At 34.8% G+C, this 19,271-nt stretch overlaps 1 protein-coding gene and 1 pseudogene across 3 annotated transcripts in view; one reads left to right on the top strand and one right to left on the bottom strand.

Moving 5' to 3' along the window:
* Window positions 1-19,271, bottom strand: part of LOC143342752 (uncharacterized) — a 128,419-nt gene that overhangs the window by 86,406 nt on the left and 22,742 nt on the right. The gene's annotated exons all lie outside the window — the stretch shown is intronic.
* LOC143342439 (uncharacterized) lies at window positions 15,227-18,962 on the top strand (annotated as a pseudogene).

Genomic DNA, 19,271 nt, shown 5'->3' with positions numbered 1-19,271 from the left:
TGACAAAAATTAAGGTATGCATTTACAGCAGAGTTTCTCCAGAGAGAAAAACTCTCTAGTAGATTTACATTTTTAGATTTTAATCACAATCTAAACGTTGTCATGCGAAGTCTGGATAGACCTGTCTTGTTGTTTACTGTTGTTCGATACCATCAACGGCACCGCAATGTGGACGCGTTTGACACATTTGATTCTGTCTAATAAATTGATACGAATATTTGAAAACATAACGGGAAAAGTCAGTATCAATCTATTTCTGTAATAATTAATTCTTCTGTTTAGATCATATCTTTAAAAAATATTTGCTATTCACGATTGCTACAACGTGCACGGTACAAGCTAAGAGTGGTTTTTCATTTTAATAAATATTACTTGTTTTCAATTTCTAAATATTTATTTCCTATTTAATTCTTCTGTGAATGAGATTACTTCGAACAACATTAATCTCAAATATCTGTGGTATACGTTTTTAATGTGATTTAGGTAGGTGTGAAATATATAAGATTTCGTTTAATTTTTCCTTTCTAGAAAAGATAGAGGAATAGTTTATTTGATCTTAATTCGCCTCAAGATTTATATAAAATGTTTTAAAAATTTTTTACAAATAATGTATATGTATCGACATAATTAAAAAACTACAAGACGTATAATCATCTTTAATAATTATCCGGGAGCTGATCACGTTCAAAATGTAATCGGACCTTGAAACGAGAACATAAAACTTAAATGTAAAGTTTCATTGAAATTCATTCAGTTGTTTAGATGCAATAACTTTAATAGCATACGTATGTACGTGCGTAAATAGGTACAGAGAAAAAATTTCTTTTTTTTAATAGTCACAATATGATTAGGGTGTCTTGAAACGTGTATTTCCACTAAAAAAAATTTTTGAAATTTTTTTTCATTATGGTACTTTTCTTTTACTTTACATAAGGTCGGAAAATAAAAATGCTGGGGCAGTCCGAGACTTGGAATCGTATGCCGATTATCGCGAGGTTGTATTTCAGCTGTTACAAGAGCAAGAAAGAGAGGCTCATATTCACCTTCTTCCTTGATTTCCCGAAGTTGTGCGAAGTGCCGAACTCACGTACACGTGGCTCGTGCGGTAGTATATGTCTGCTATCCCCACGTCTCCACTAGATGCTAAGGAAGTTTGTCGTTTCTAGTGTCGGCGACGATGCCCTCAATTATGCCAGATCACGCGTACGTGAGTTCGTAGAGTTTCGGAAAGTCGACAAAGACAAACTGGCACATGTCCTCTTTCTCAATTCTCCGACGCTGCCCGAAGTAATTTCGGACCGCCTCATGGGAGTCGAGAGAGAAAGGCTTACATTTGCTTTCTCGCTCTTGAACAATTCAAATCTGACCTCCCGTCAACGGCATACAAATTTGGAATGTCGAGTCGAGATTCTCGACTGCCCAGGCATTTTTACTTTCCGACCTATGTAGGCGCACATAAAAGGAAATTATTTTTTATTATTTCTATGTATGAGCGTACATATATATATATATATATTATTAATACGATTGAGTATAAATGGCTGAATGAATTTAAATGAAACTTTACATTTAAGTTTTATGTTCTCATTTCAAAGTCCGGTTAGACTTTGACTATAATTGGCCCATGGATAATAATGATTATACCTCTTGTTTTATAGTTGTCCCGAAACATAAGCGTTATTTATACAAAATCTTTTTAATGTTTCATATAAATCTTAGGAAGAATTAAATTTTATGTAAAAGAAATTAAATAAATTTTTTCTCTATTTTCTCTGGAAAAGAAAAAATTAAATGAAATCTTATACATAACATGCTTACTTAAGTTGCATTGAAAACGAATACCATAAATGTTTTAAAATAATGTGCAAAATGGTTTCACTCACAAAGGGTTAATTGAGAAATAAATGTTTGGTAATTGAAAACAGGTAAGCAGCTTAACCGGCTGTGATTTTCGCTAAGACAAATTGAAAACTCGGTTCTAACAAGGAAAGGTTGGAATGGTACCCGGTTTTGGGTTAGGTTTTACTTTGAGATATTATTAAAGTTATTATAGGTACTTATCTTCAGAAATAGAACTTAAAGAAAAATAGAACTATATTTACCAGCAACCAGCGTGGTGTGAGTGATGAAGTGTTTGCTTGCAAGTTCTAACTTCTTTTGCTCTACAGGTTCGAACCCTGCTAGAACAAATCTTTTTTTTATTTTTTCAATCACATTTTAATCGTACGTTAAATGTGACATTATATTTTTATCTGACCTTCGAATATTTTTTTTTTTAAAGTTGAATTTAACCAATTACATTTAACATATGTTATTTTCAATGTATGAAGTACATGAATCTGGATGGTACTTTTCATAAAAACAGTCAAAACATAAAAATTTCAAGCACCACGTACATGTAATAAAAGTTCTGTTTTCACAGAAATTACAAAATTTTGTATTTAACTCTGATGGAAGTGCCCCTTCATTTACATTAATAAAATGTGATCGATTTTCGGATAGTCGTACCACAGAAGAGGTATACAAGTAGACCTTTCACCTAATGTATTTTTACAGCCAGTTTCTCTGGGGCTCTAGAGCCCCATTACCATTTCCGTGTCACTCGCAACGTTACCAACAGATTTAAAAATGAACACAAGAGGAAGTGAGGCAGAAAATTAAATTACAGAAATTTTATTATTTTTTAACGGAATGAAAGCTGCGCGGTACATAATTGGACATTAATCGATTAATTTCATTGGAGTAATCACTCAATTAAGATTATTTAAAAATTTCAAGATTATTAAAATACCTAAGGATGTATCTCATTGATACGTACACCGCAAATCCTCTATTTTTTATTTTCAATTATAATACATCATTTATTTAAAAAATAACTCGGCAAAAACGTATTTGCGACTCGAAATCGGTGTTATCAGACCGCGCATCGGGGGCCTCAGGAATTCCTCATTCCACTTTCGCACATTATGCCCAATTGCGTGTTCGTGAGCTCGTAGAGTTTCGGAAAAGCCGAGAAGAACAGGCTGATTCTCACTTTCCTTCTCGCTCTTGCATCACTGACGTTGCTTACATTTCTCGAAAGCAGACCTGGCATCGCTACCCGTTCGAATCGTCAGTAAACGACAAAAGCCATCGTGACTGACAGACCTTACATTTCTCAAAACCAGACTTGGGCGCTTTTTGAAAATTTGTTGATTTTCCACACCAAGCGATCATGCGCTATATACATATACATATTATACATGCTAGAAACTATAAAGTTGTATAGCTTTCGCCGTATACCTACTTTCTAATAACATAGGAAAATTTTTAATAATAAAAAAATGTAAGAATACTGTAGAATTTTTGCAATGGAGAATTATTGAAAGAAAATGAATTGATTATATACATATGTATACAGGGTGGGGCAGTAACTATTAGCACCTCAGATATCTTCGAAACTATAAGTTTTACAGAAATATTTGCTAAAGTAAATTGCACAGTACGAAGGGCGCTATTGGGTGGCGATAATAGTTTTTTTGCAAGTGGAGGCACTTCGGACATTTGAAGGTCACATCCATTTTTTTAAATGGATCGGTATGTTTTTGCTTCCGTATCACGATAGAGGATCTTAAAACGAGTTCAACGACCTATTACGCAAGGTCATTGAAGGTCATAGAAAGTAGAGAAAGGCGATAATACTTACGGTTTTGGTAGTAAATGAAACATACGTATTGTCAACAGTAGAGGAATGCGTAATGCTTACCGTTTACTTCACTGAGAATAAACACTGCTTGAAGGACACTTTAATAGTTTGCAGAGTAAGATAAACATCATAAGATTAGTATCGATAAATCGGTCAATCCGGCACGATGTATCCGTTTGAAGAGCAGGTTGATATGCTTCTTATTTATGGCGAATGCCAACAAAATTCTGTAAGGGCGAAAAACTTGTATGCTGAACGATATCCACATCGGTCTCAGCCTTCGCGTCAAACATTTAAAAATGTGTATGATAAACTTAGGCAAACCGGTAGTTTAAGTGTTCGTAAAAGTGAACGCCAGAAACGAGTAATTAACGAAGAAATGGAAATCGGTGTGCTCGCTAGTGTGTCTAGAAATTCTCATATTAGTTCGCGACAAATTGAACGCGAATCTGGCATTAGTAGGAGGAGCGTACTTCGCATTTTGCACCGTCACAAATTTCATCCGTATCACGTTAGTCTTCACCAAGAATTGCATGGGAACGACTTCATGAATCGCGTTGAGTTTTGTCGATGGGCTATACGTCAGATTCAAAACAATGAGCTTTTTTTTAATACCGTCTTATTTACTGATGAAGCAACATTCACAAATCACGGGAATGTTAATTTGCATAACATGCATTTATGGGCAGCGGAAAATCCACATTGGCTGCGACAGGTTGAACATCAAAAACAATGATCTGTGAATGTATGGTGCGGTATCATAGGTGATAAAATTATTGGACCTTATTTTATCAATGGAAATTTGAATGGCAACGTCTATGCTAATTTTATTAAGGATACATTGGGTCTTTTGCTAGAAGAGTTACCTTTATTTACACGACAAACCATGTGGTATCAACATGATGGATGCCCAGCACATTATTCATCGATTGCGCGAAGGGAACTCGATGAAAAATTTCGAAATCGTTGGATTGGACGCGGCGGTCCAATATCGTGGCCAGCTCGTTCACCAGACATAACACCTTTAGATTTCTTTCTGTGGGGAACACTGAAAGAGAAAGTGTACAAAGAAGTACCAACTACATCTCACGATATGCAACAGCGAATTATTGCAGCCTGTGCATCAATAAGTTCTGACGCTGTAAGACTTGCAAGTCAATCAATCGTAAAAAGAATCCAACGGTGCATTGACAGTGATGGTCATCATTTCGAACACCTACTATAAACATGTTTCATTTACTACCAAAACCATAAGTATTATCGCCTTTCTCTACTTTCTATGACCTTCAATGACCTTGTGTAATAGGTCGTTGAACTCGTTTTAAGATCCTCTATCGTGATACGGAAGCAAAAACATACCGATCCATTTAAAAAAATGGATGTGACCTTCAAATGTCCGAAGTACCTCCACCTGCAAAAAAACTATTATCGCCACCCAATAGCGCCCTTCGTACTGTGCAATTTACTTTAGCAAACATTTCTGTGAAACTTATAGTTTCCAAGATATCTGAGGTGCTAATAGTTACTGCCCCACCCTGTATATCGGACACATCCCTCGCAAACTCACAAATGCGATCACAGACGAGGTATACGAGTAGATCTTTCACCTTATGGACTTTCGCGGCCGAATCTGACTGCCATACCGACCTGAAAATTCGGAGCTGATTTTAGCGGCCTCTTCTCATGAATGGCGGTCAGTTGAGAAACTATTCACTGAATTAGTATTGATAGGCAGCAGCTGTAGTTGTGCGTAAATACATGTGAGTTGACTATGGGTGGGATTGAAAAAGACAGTGCAGTATTATCAGACGGCAAGCCTGTGCCCAAAGGAAACTGCCCCTCCACTTACACATACTAATGCACAACCACCTTGTATATGAGTTCTGGCGCTTCGTATAGCTTCGGGGATTCGAGAAAGGCGGCGAATGTGAATCTAACCTTCTTGCTCTCACACAGTTGAAGTCGACCTTGCATCACAGGCGTGTGATTTCGAATCTGGACTGCCCAGGCACTTTTTACTTTCCGATCTATGTACTATCCAGTGATGACTTGATGGCTAGGCACGCTGATTGGTCGTAGCATAATAGCGACGCCTGCTCTCACACGCATTGTCATTATTGGCTGAGCCGCTCACAACTACGATTCCATCGCGTGACAAAGGATGAGAACGAAACGTATAGAGACAAAATAGGATAGGACAAGACTGAGAGGCATTGGCGTAACCGTACGCTCAAAATACTAGCCGTGAATAGGACAAAAATGTATCTTTCGTGGTAATAGAGACCCTACTACTATGCACTATGACGTCAGAGCGAGCCTCTCCAGTGGGAATAAGGTAGCGCGAAGACCTTCTCTTCTTGCCCTTGCCCCGTTTAGTTTATAGGTGCCTAGCCAACAAGTCATCACTGGATAGTAGGCGCATATAAGCAAAATACTACAATGAAAAACAATTTTTCATTATTTTATTCATATTTCTTTACCATTTTAAAAGTGATATGCCAGAAAACGATTATTCTGTACAGAAAAGCAAAGTGGTACTTACGGAATTATGCTATTTATACATAAAGTGTTATTAAGAGAGATTTACGCAATTTATAATAGAAATATTAACTTATAATAGAAAATATTAATTTTTCCATATTGTTCAATCATTATTAATTTATAGTACAAAATAAATGTATTTGACATTTTTTAAAACATTCTGAAAAATAATTTCCACTGCCTTAAATAAGTGCCCAAATTGTTATTTCCATGTTTTCATAACTAAGTAGAAAACGAATTTTTTTATGAAATGCACAAGTTTCAATTCTATGTTTATTTTTTACAATTATGTAAACAGAGATGTATCTACCTATACTGACTACTTTTTCTTGTTGCTTCTTCATGTATTAGTGACTCTATGAAAACAAAAAAACCAATACTTAACGTCAAGAAAGTTAGAAGAATTAAAAATTCAGCACAAAAAGGTGATAATCAACTTATCATGCTGTTAAAGGCTACGTATATTTGAAACTGGCTGTTTTGAGCTTGAATACGTTTAGATAGAGATGTTTCAAATTAATAATAGATAAACATTGGTTTTTTAAGTTATTTTATAGGTAGTTGTATTTTTCTAGTAGTTAAAGTTTGAAACGCGTAAAGAGAAAATTATTAAAAATAAACAAACTAAATTATTAACGCTACTATTGCAAAAACAACCGTTATATAAGAAAATATTGAACAAGCAAGGCAGAGCAGATAATGCACCAAATAATGGTGAGTTGTTGAAAGTGTGGATAGTTCACTCGAACACTTAAATCTTTTCAAAAATACTAACGGATACGTGTACATTTATTTTTTAAGTTTATTTAAATTTTGCAACACAAAAATGACCACTAAAATTCTAAATAAATTTTCCTAACTAATTTTACAATTATATACGAAATTCATTCAATAAGTAAGAAGATAAATGACTGTTATTGTAATGTGATTTAATTAGTGAATCCTACAACTTTCCTATTTGATTACTATATTCTTACAATTATACAGTTGTCCTATTGTTTTATTAGTTTTATCACCAACAGCAAGGAATTTTTTGTTTTGAAGTTTGAACCTGTTTTAGACGTTTTGTTCACTTTTTCATTACTTTGAAATTCAATTTTACATAATGATTTCTTCAAGGGACCGAATAATAAGAAATCTGATGGACAAGATCCGGAATATAAGGCGGATGTGACATAATTTCCTAGTTTAATTTTTCAATGATTTTAAGCATTAATTTTACAGTATCTGGGTGAGTAACATTTTCAAGAGAAAGCACTCCTTTTTTTGTAAGCTATACTATATATACATAGAATAGTGTTGGTAATTTAAAATACTGAAATATTTAAAAAAGTATAAATATAATATCATTCATAATACCGCTAATAATAAGAGCAAATGATTGATAAGTTAATGATTGATATTTCTGGACGAATTGTAATTTTAACAGTATTGATGTAAGTTGAGGAATAATAAAATGTTAATACTCAAAATTTTGTCAGCAAATATTCGATCATTCAAATCATAACTAAAATACATGGAAAACTTTAAAGAAAACCATGTAATGTACTTATTTACATGTTAAATTTAAGATTCTTAATAATTTTTTAATAATTGGAAGCCCACAAAATATGACATGAAATTGTTTATTATAATGCTATGTTGCTAACTTGGAATATCTGCAGAAAAACATGCTGTGTGTTTCTTTTGTAATGCGAAGTACAGTGAAGATAAAAAAAGGAGAAGAATGTTCTTCTTCTTCATGGATGTTTTTTTACGCCGCGTCGACTGCGAGGTCCTTGGCGGCGGATGTGTACTTCAGCGTTATATTTTGTTGTATATGTTTGTTTCTTTGAGGAATTTTATGGTGTCTCTTATGCTGTTCTGAGCTGTAAGGGCTGTGTCCGGTTTTATAGAATATTTCTGTCTTTGTAGTTCGGTTCTTCTGCACTGGTATAGGATGTGGTCTACTGTGAGAATTTCAGTGGGGCAGTAGTTGCAGTAAGGTTGATCGGCCTTTTTTATTATATGTTCATGTGTTATCTTTGTATGGCCTGACCTTAGTCGAGACATTATGGTCTTTTCTTTTCTATTTAAATTGCAGATAGGGATTGGTTGGTAGAAATTTTGTATTATGTCGTGTATTTTTGTTCTTTTTGTTGTGGTCCAAATTCTGTTCCATTCTTCTTTTGTGGTTTTTTTAATGTGGTTTATGAGGTCTTGACATGGTATCGGAACGGTTATTTCGGTTGGTGGTAAGGTTGTTGCATCTTTTGCTGCCACGTCTGCTTCCTCGTTTCCCGTTATGCCTTGATGCGAGGGTACCCAAATAATATTTATATCGGTATTGCTATTTTTGTCTAATTCTGTGTATGCTTCCTGTATTTTTGTTATGATCTCATGGCTATTGTTGCTGTTTGTGGTTTCTAGGGCTTTTATCACACTCAACGAATCCGAAAAGATGGCAACGTTTTTAAGGTTGTTGATGCTAGCATGTTTCAGGGTTTCAAATATTGCATATGCCTCGGCGGTAAAGATTGATGTCGCTTTGGGGAGACTTTGTTTTATTGTCAAGTTTTCGGTGACGATGCTGTATCCTGCTCCTAAATCGGATTTGGAAGCGTCGGTATAGATTTGATTACAGTGAGAGAAGCTGTTTTTTAGGTTTAGGAATTTGGTTTTATGTGTTGTTCGGTCTAATTGATTTTTTGGCAGGTCCGCTAGGTTCAAGTTGATGGGTGGTGTCTTGATAATCCAAGGAGCTATTTTACTTTGTTTGCGTTCGATAGTAGGGGTCCATTCGATGGGAGGTTTCAGGATTTTGTTGAGTCTGATACGGAGTGGTTGTGGGAGTTTTGGTTTTTTGGAGTATAATTTATTAAAACTATCAGAGTAAATACGGTTGAAGGTCGGGTTGTCCGGAGTGGCGGAGATTTTTGAGGCGTATTTGAGCGTTAAATATTTCCTTCTTTGTTCGAGGGTCATTTCATTGGCCTCGAACAGAATGCTGGTTATTGGGCAGGTGTAGTATAAGCCTGTAGAAATTCTCAGTGCCGTATGGTGAATTGGATCAATTATTTTTAAGGTGCGTTTCTTTGCTGAGTTGAAAACAGTTGAGCCGTAGTCAATTTTTGCTCGTATCAACGCACGGTATGTTTGTAGCAGTATTTCCTGGTCAGCTCCCCAGTTGTTGTTGGCTAGTACTTTAATTATATTTAGCCTTTTCATGCAGGAGTCTCTTAGGTATCGCATGTGTGGGACCCATGTCAGTTTCTTGTCCAGGATGAGTCCTAGGAGTCTAATGTGATCTACAAATTTTAGTTCAGTTTCTCCCATAGTTAGTTTTAGTTGAGTCTGGTATTTTGTTTTTTTGGTGAAAAGGATGCATTGAGTTTTTTGGGGAGAGAATTTGAGACCTGATTTGTTGGACCATTCCTGAAGATGGTTTATGGATGTTTGCAGAAGATTATATATTGTGTTTAGGTTTTTACCGTGGCAGATTATTGTGAGGTCGTCGGCGTATAGATAGGCTTTTATAGGCGCTTTTAGGTTTTTTACAATATCGTTGATCCCAATTAGAAAGAGGGTGACACTTATGACGGATCCTTGGGGAATCCCGTTCTGTATTTTTATGGGACTTGATGTTGATCCATTAGTTCTAACTTGGATTGACCTGTCTATCAGGAAATTCACTATAAACGCTAGCATATGTCCGTTGATGTTTATTTTGGAGAGAGTTTTAATTATTTTGGGTTTCCAGATCATGTCGTATGCTTTTTCAATGTCGAGACATATAGCAACAAGATGTTCGCTTCTCTGGAAGGCATCACATATGTCTGCTTCAATGTTGGTTAAGACGTCTATTGTCGAACGATACTGCCGAAAACCATACTGGATTGGGGTTAGAATATTGTTTGCTTCTAGATGCCATCGGAGTCTTTTGTTGATAATTTTTTCTAATAGTTTGCACATAGTGTTTGTGAGAGCAATTGGTCGGTAGCTTTCTGGTTTATGTTTGTTTTTATTTGGCTTGAGAATAGGTACCACTATGGCTTTTCTCCAGTTAGCGGGGAAGACTTTATGAGTCCAGATACAGTTATAGATCTTAAGTAGGTGGTCTATTCCGAGTTTCGGGAGGGACTTTAATAGTTTGTTTTGAATGTTGTCAGGTCCTGGTGCAGAGTTTTTTGTTGTTGAGAGGGTACTGGTTATTTCTTTTGATGATATTGGAACATTTAATGTAGGGTTCATATTGTTATCGTCGGTGTGAAGTAAGATTTCTTTTAGGAACTCGTCTTGATCTGGGTTGTCGGCTATAAAGGACAGGTTGTAGTTGTTGTTGCTTGAATTTAGTTTAAATTGTTCGGCTAGGAGATTTGCAATGTCGTCGTGGTGCGTTACGTATTTATTTGGCTCAGTTTCGAGAAACTGTATCCCGTGGTTTACGCGGTCCCCGTTGATGCGTTTGATTTTTTCCCATACCCTTTTAGTAGGAGTTTGTGCAGTTATACTCGAGATATAGTCTTTCCATGCTTCCTTCTTGCTTTCTTTGCAGATTCTGCGGAATTTGGCTCTTAGCTTTTTAAATTCTATTAGGTTTTCATTAGTGGGGTGTTTTTTTGCTCGGTTAAATGCGTGATGACTTTCTCGTAGGGCTGCTTTACACTTTTCATTCCACCAAGGGACGGTTTGTTTTCTGGTTTTCCTAGTTTGGGGGGTTTTAGATGCTTTCCTTGCTGCTGATTTGATAATTTCTGTGAATTCATTTATTGCTTCATTGATTTTATTTGGGTCTATTTTGTGGTTCTCTTCTCTTCCAGTGAGCGAGTGTGTTATATTTGTTTGATATAACGTCCAGTTAATTTTGTTAATACTCCATTCAGGTCGGGGGAAACTTTGAGGAGGAGGGATATTGTCTTCAAATGTTATTTTGATGGGGAAATGATCACTGTCATATAGGTAATTTAGGGTTTCCCAGTTTATATGTTGTGCTAGTTTTGTGCTACATATTGTGAGGTCTATTGCACTTGTAGTTCCATTGTTAATGTTGAAGTGAGTTGGGGTGCCTGTATTTAGGAGAATTAAGCTCGGGTTTCTTAACAGCTCTTCAATCTTTTTCCCTCTGCTGTCCAATTTGGATGACCCCCATAATGAGTGGTGGCTATTAAAATCACCAGCTAGAATTAACGGTGTCGGGATTTGTTTAATGAGATCTTCAAGTTCATCAAGTTCGAGGGGGTGGCTGTTAGGGATGTAGATACTGCAGATATGTATTTTACGAGGTATAGATGTTGAAATTGCTACTGCTTCTATGTTGGTGGTTAGAGGGATTTCGGTCGAGTCATATTTACTCGATATTGCGATGGCTACGCCACCACTTGCGTGGTTTTCGTTTACTCTGTTTTTTACAAAGGTATTGTAATGTTTTATGGCGGGGTAGTGATTCCGTTTGAAGTTAGTTTCTTGCAAGCATAGTATGTCTGGGTTGTGTTGTTTCAATATAATTTGGAGTTGTTCGAGGTGTGCGTAATATCCATTGATGTTCCACTGTATGATTGACTTCATATTTATTTTGGATGTTTGTTTAAGATGATTGTGATGTGTCAGATTCAGTATCTGATGCCCAGTTAACCGAGTGTTCGTTAGGTGTTTGAGCGGAGAGTTTTTTGCAAAGTCTGTGTATTCGGTTTTTTATACTTCGATTATCTAGAAGGGGGTAAATATCTTTTAGCATTTGTATTAAGGCCGGTGTGTTTTCTGTATATTCTTTGGATATTTCGAGTGGGTGGTTTGTTCCAAAAGTATTTTCAAGGAGGCTTTTTAACTGAGTGTAGTTTAGGATATATTTTTCTTTATGGAGTTCAATTTCTTGGTTCGCTGGTTTTAACATTTCTTCTATTTTTTCATGGTTTATTGGTGACTTAGGCCGTATAGGTTGGATTATTTTTTCCTTTGTAATGGCAGCTTTTTTAAAGGCTTTGGTTGGTAGTGGCGTGGGGAAAATGATTTCGTCTAGACTTACATAATCGGGGTTGGTATCGTTTGATGAGTGCGATAAAGGTCTTTTAATACCTGTGTGGGTCTTCGGTGGATCTGTTGTTGATTCCGTCGTTTGTTTTTCTGGTAGTTCCATCGGTACTTCAGGTGTTTCAATTGCCGGTGTGTTCCTGTTTGTCGACGATTCTGTAGTTTGAAAGGTGACGCTGGGACTCGAGTTTACGTTGGCTGTTGTCTTGTCTTGCTTTGAAATTGTATTATAGGGGCACAGTTTGGCAACATGGCCCTCTTGTTTGCACATGAAGCAGTTTAGTGTATTTGTGGTAGTAAAAATTCGATATTGCGTGTCTTCCATGGTTATTAGAAATGAGTCTGGGATTTTTTTAACATCATCTGGGTTGACGTACACTTGCCTTCTAAAGCTTAGTATGTGTGAATATTCTGGATCAGGCATTCCTGCTTTTAGGTAGGATATTCTTGAGCAAAGTCGGACATTATTTTGTTTGAATGTGTTTTCTATTGTTAGGTTGGGTATGATGGGGGAAACGTTAGATAGAATTATTCGTTGGGCTGGAGTCAGCATGGGTCTCATTTCAATTGCTTTATTGTTTATTGTTATTGATTTGTGGTTTGCAGTTAGGAGGGTCACTGTTTCTTTTTTGTCCAAATAGATGCATACTCTGCCATTTGATATTCTTGATATAAATTTTATTGCTTTCGGGCCTGTTATCTTTCCTACTGCACAGGCGTATTCTTTGATACTAATGCCGTCTATTGCTTCGAGAATGATGGCTTGTTCTTTAGTGGGTATAGATTCGTATTTTGCGGCATGGGCATAGGATCTGTCTGGAGCTGAGTTATTTTCGGTTGAGCTTTCTCCTGTGGGGGTTGTGGGCGAGATGCCTCTGTACTCAGAAGTCTCGTTTGATTGCCGATGATCTATTGTCGGTTCCATTGAGGTTGGCTTTATTCCGTATACGAGTATACGGAGCCGATTATTGCGAAGGCACTAACACGAGTGTCTTGTTTATAACACTTTCACTAGTACACTTGCACTGTACGTATGGCACACGCGGCGGAGCCGTTGTAGCACGTCTACACAGTTATACGGTTGACGCGAGACTGAGGAGAAGAATGGTTACAGCATTTTATGTGTGAAATATGGGTACATTGCGAATGTGCTGGTGATAATACTGAAAATTATATCTGCGTTTATTGTTAATAACTTTTAAGACTTAGAATTGATATTTAACAAAGATGATAGTTTTGATGCTGTAATTTTTGCTTCTGATTAGATCATAAGAAAAGATAATTTTATTTTCTATTTATTTTTGTAATTGTACTGTATAAAGGTAAATTGAAATACCACTATTCCAAATTACCTGCACTTTAACTAAATCGTTACCTTGTGTCGTGTTTCAGTTAGATCACAATTTCACATGCTTTTTGTTTTTCATTCCTGTTGAGAGTTTGAAATATAAAAGTTTATTATATCATTTTATTTGTTTCCATCTTTACAGTTAATTTTTTATTCATCTTAAATAACTTGGTATTTAAAATGTACTGCATTTCTTCTATTGTGGATGTCTGCATTGTTCTTACAAAATGTTACAGAAAATTAAGTCTGTTACGTCAAATAAGTTCATTACATATTGTGAAATTTTGGAGTTAAAGTCGAAACTTCATTTGATAACACTTGTTTTTAATTGATGATAGAGATGCCAACTCATTATTCTGAAAGTATCGTACTTCTTATTTCGATATTTTTTTAACAACAGTATTTTTACTTATCGAATGATTCCAGTAATATGGCAACATCGTCATAAGATAGATAATTGTCATTAATTAATATTAGTTTCAATATTTGATTATTAATATTATATATGATAACTTTCCATGTAAAACTTAGGCATTCATTGGAAATCATTTACTAGTTAATACTAGCAAATTATATTGTTGATCATTTCTTATAAGGTAAATATGAATTTTATATTGATAAAAAAGATTATAATTTTCATATTTCTTGTTATAAATTTCTTTGCTCGGTGAACTGTTTTTAATTTTAATCGTTATCGTGCTTTTTAATAATTATGATATGACAAAGTCTGGTGAAAAGAGTAGGCCATGAAATACAGACAGTCACGAAAGTCTTCGTACACCCCCCCCCCCCCAAAATAGTAATTTTAAAGAAAATAAACAATTTCGTATAATATTATATTCATTTATTATTATGTATGATATTATTAATTAAACTACATAAAAATTTATTTTTAAGAATATTTTATACAATGAAGGTACGAAATATATATGTCACAAAATTGTTCGCACACTAAAATACGAAGGTAGTAAATCTAATAAATTTTTGAAACATAATACCTGGGCTTCCCCGATAATGTTTTGTTTACGTTGTCATGACGTCGTGATTCAGTTGAAAGATGTCTAACAATCATTTAGCGACAATGAGTGCTTCTAGGAGAGAAACAAGCGTTGAAATGCGGGAATTAATTGTTAAATTGTATAAAGAGAAGAAATCTCCACGTGAAATTGCTAACATTGTAGGCAGAAAATATTCTATTATTCAGTACATAATAAAAAAATTCAAAATAACTAATAAATATGAAAATAAAACACGTAGTGGTCGCCCTAAAATCCTAAGTAATAGAGATGTTTGATCTGTACTGCAAATTATTCGCCAAGATTCAAAAGTAAGTGCTCCAAAAATAGCCGTAGAGGTAGAAAATGATTTTGAAAAAACAGTACACTCTGAAAATATTCGAAGAATTTTAAGAAAACCTGAATATCGTGGTCACGTGTCGCGGAGGAAACCCTTAGTCAGTGACATCAACCGTTCTAAGAAAATTGAATTCGCAAAAAAACATGAAAACGAGTATATACAATTTTTGGAAAGAGTATTATTCACTGACGAAAGTAAGTATAATATTCTTGAAGCAGATGGAAGAGACAAGATATGGAGAAAAATCGGTATAGCATTTGATTTGAAAAACCTGGTACCAACATTAAAACATGGTGGCGGATCCGTTATGGTTTGGGGCTCAATGGCAGCCTTGGGATTGGGAGTTTAGTATTTATAGATTTTGTTATGGATCGATGGGTATATTTAGATATACTTAAAAGCCACTTAAAAAATGATGCGGCAAAATTGGGGCTGGAAAGCAACTGGATTTTCCAACAAAACCAAGATCCTAAGCATACAGCTCATGTTATTCGGCAATGGATACTGTACAATGTCTCGAAACAACTTTTTTCACCATCTCAATCACCAGATTTGAATGCTATAGAGCACGTATGGGATTATTTGGAACGCAAAATTAGGAAGCATAAGATAACAAATAAACAAAGCCTTAAAACTGCATTGGAAGAGGAATGGAAAAAAATTCCGTCTGATTTTACAACTAAATTAGTCCATCCTATGCCAAGAAGATTAAAAACAGTTTTAAAGGCAAAAGGAGGACCGACAAAATATTAATGTAACATTAATATTTTACTAGATTTACTGTACAGTAATGTAACACTTTTGTAACATACATATTTCGCTTTTCTCTTATTGCATAAAATATTCTTAAAAAATAATACATTTTTATATAGGTTAATTAATAATATTGTACATATTAATAAATAAACATAATATTATATGAAATTGTTACTTATTTTCTTTAAAACGACCGTTTTAGGGGGTATACGAAAACTTTCGTGACTGACTGTATGTCTCCTGTTCTTTTCCTTGCTTCTAATGCTTCCACTGATAATATTCATATTGGTAAAACAGTGTTTTCAATTACATGTGCTTCGTAAATTAATACTGCATGTAAATTGGGTGACATATAATATACCATGTATACAATAATACAAATTTCTTGGCCATGTCCTTTGTATACGTTGAATAGGTGCTAATATTAATTGCATATCAACAAGATAAAGTTTTTACAAGGGAAGTCACTTCCGGTGATCTAACCGTTTTATGTATGATATAGGTCAAATTTAAAATTATTGAATAAAGATTCCGAATCTGAAGTCCATTTATGCAAAACACTGAAAAAATATGAATTATAAATGTGTACCGGATATGATCGCGAACTCGTTTATAAGAGATTGTAAGCTTCTTAATTCGCGAACCCGGCTTGCTCGTTCGGTAAATTAATGTCGGCGGAGCACATTTCGTCTAACAAGGAACCTTCGCAAACGGTCCGGCTTCGATTTTGATGAAACTTCGTACACTTATAAAGCAGCCAAAAATAATCGACATGTATTTTTTTTAGCTGCGGTAACTCGAGTTTAAGGGGTGAAACCATCCCTTGAAGTTTTGGCTCGAGACGGCTATCTCGAAAATGGAAAGACATACGAAAAAATTATTAATGGGCGAGGTTAATGGTTTCTTATGTACAATAACATGGTGTTAAAAAATTTAACAAAATATAATTTGTTTATAAGAAAAAAAAATTTATTAACTTAATTTTTTATTTTATTGAAATTTTCATAATGACAAAAAATGACAGGCATTTTATTTCAAATCCATTGGTATGTAACATTTTAAAATTGCCTCCTACAGTTTTACAGATTTTGATGATTTACATCTTGCGCGTACATCCACTATGGTAGTAGCCGTCCTAACTTTGATTTTAATGAACTATTGTAGGCTTGCACTAAATTATACAGTAACAAGTAACAAGTTTCTTAACAGCAATGAAAAGTTTAATTGTTTTTATTGCCCACCTATGACATCGTGGCAAAGGTGAAGTGATTTATAAATTATAAATACATACAGTGTGTATAGCAATTATTCTATGTAGTTTCGACAATAGTGGTACTCGACGAAAAAATGTTTAAAACATAAAGATTTCTTACACCACGCACATTTAATTATTGTCACGTCATCGCAAATATGGCATCTTGGTTCATTTTCAACAGAATAGCAGTACTCAACAGGATTCTGGAATGCATTTGGTTTTCCATCTATACAGGGTGTTCGGCCACCACTGGGAAAAATTTTAATGGGGGATTCTAGAGGCCAAAATAACACGAAAATCAAGAATACTTATTTGTTGATGAAGGCTTCGTTAAACACTTATTAACGTTTAAAGTTCCGACCGTACTGAATTTTTTTCTCGAAAATGCGCAAGATTTCGGGGGTATGTCTATTCACCAAAAATGATTGTAATTGACCCCCACAACCGAAAATAATTTTTTCAGAATTAATTAAAAATTTTTTTTTTCGTCGAAAAATTTAGGCACCTACCCCCTGTCGATTCTTCTTAAAAATTCGTTTTTAATTTTTAGTAATTTTGTTTGACGCCCTACAGAAAAGTTGTTTAATACTTTTCTGTAGGTACTCATGAGCTCTACTTCAGAAAAAAGTTTCATTGAAATATATTCACAATTGTAGGAGTTATGGCTGTTTGAAAATTGAACCATTTTTATGGGGTTTTTCTCATTTTGCGAGGTCAAGGACCAACTTTTCGAATATTTTTGCGATTTGTACATATTCTCCACCAAAATACGCGTAGTTTGCTTTTTTAAACATTAAAATCGTCCAATCCGTTCAGAAGTTATGATGTTTTAAAGATACGCATGAAATTTCAGTGAAACATATCAACGCTATGGTCAGACATGAAATTTTCGGTAATGAATTTTTTTCTCGAAATTGAGTAGGATTTCGGGGGTATGTCTATTGACCAAAAATGCTTGTAATTGACCCCCGCAACCGAAAATAATTTTTCCAGAACGATTTGAAATTTTTGAATTTAATTGTTAATAACTGTTTAACGAAGCCTCCATCAACATATTGGTATTCTTGATTTTCGTCTTATTTTGGCCTCTAGAATCCTCTATTAAAATTTTTCCCAGGGGTGGCCGAACACCCTGTATATCCGGATTTATACCAGGAGTATTTAACAAAATTTTGGAACCTTGGCGATGAAAATTGATTGTGGATCAGAGATTGAAGTTTAATTATGTTATTTCTAGCGTGGAGATTAATGTCGTGATTTAAAACGAGAACTATATCGGAAAACTAGCGGACGAAATTTTTCCAACTGCGGAAACCGTAATATCGAGTGGTTGAACATACTTTGTTTCATCTTTTGGTATTACAAATTTTCCTGGCTTTCAATTAACTATGGACCACTTCAAGACCTAGTTAAGAAAGATTTACTTTGCAAATACTGGGCCCGCAATAGTTTTAATTCTTGATTCCTGGAGTGGTCACTGTAAGAAGACGATGAACGATGTTACTCCCGAGGGTAAAGACGTAAAATTTGTTATAATACTCTAAGGTAGAACAAAGTATGTTCAACCACTGGATGTTTACGGTTTCCGCAGTTGGAAAAATTTCGTCCGCTAGTTTTCCGATATAGTTCTCGTTTTAAATCACGACATTAATCTCCACGCTAGAAATAACATAATTAAACTTCAATCTCTGATCCACAATCAATTTTCATCGCCAAGGTTCCAAAATTTTATTAAATACTCCTGGTATAAATCCGGATATATAGATGAAAAACCAAATGCATTCCAGAATCCTGTTGAGTACTGCTATTCTGTTGAAAATGAACCAAGATGCCATATTTGCGATGACGTGACAATAATTAAATGCGCATGGTGTAAGAAATCTTTATGTTTTAAACATTTTTTCGACGAGTACCACTATTGTCGAAACTACATAGAATTATTGCTATACACACTGTATGTATTTATAATTTATAAATCGCTCCACCTTTGCCACGATGTCATAGGTGGGCAATAAAAACAATTAATCTTTTCATTGCTGTTAAGAAACTTGTTACTGTTATTGTTACTTGTTACTTGTTATTGTATAATTTAATGCAAGCCTACAATGCTTTATTAAAATCAAATTTAGAACGGCTGTTACCATAGTGGATGTGCGCGCAAGATGTAAATCATAAAAATCTGCAAAACTGTAGGAGACAATTTTAAAATATTACATACCAGTGGATTTGGAATAAAATGCCTGTCATTTTTTGTCATTATGAAAATTTCAATAAAATGAAAAATTAAGTTAATAAATTTTTTTCTGTTATAAACAAATTGTATT

The sequence above is a fragment of the Colletes latitarsis genome, chromosome 6 (genome assembly GCF_051014445.1).
Source record: "Colletes latitarsis isolate SP2378_abdomen chromosome 6, iyColLati1, whole genome shotgun sequence".
Lineage (NCBI taxonomy): Eukaryota > Metazoa > Arthropoda > Insecta > Hymenoptera > Colletidae > Colletes > Colletes latitarsis.
The sequence above is the reverse complement of the archived record's forward strand: the minus strand, read 5'-3'. Positions and strand labels throughout refer to the sequence as shown.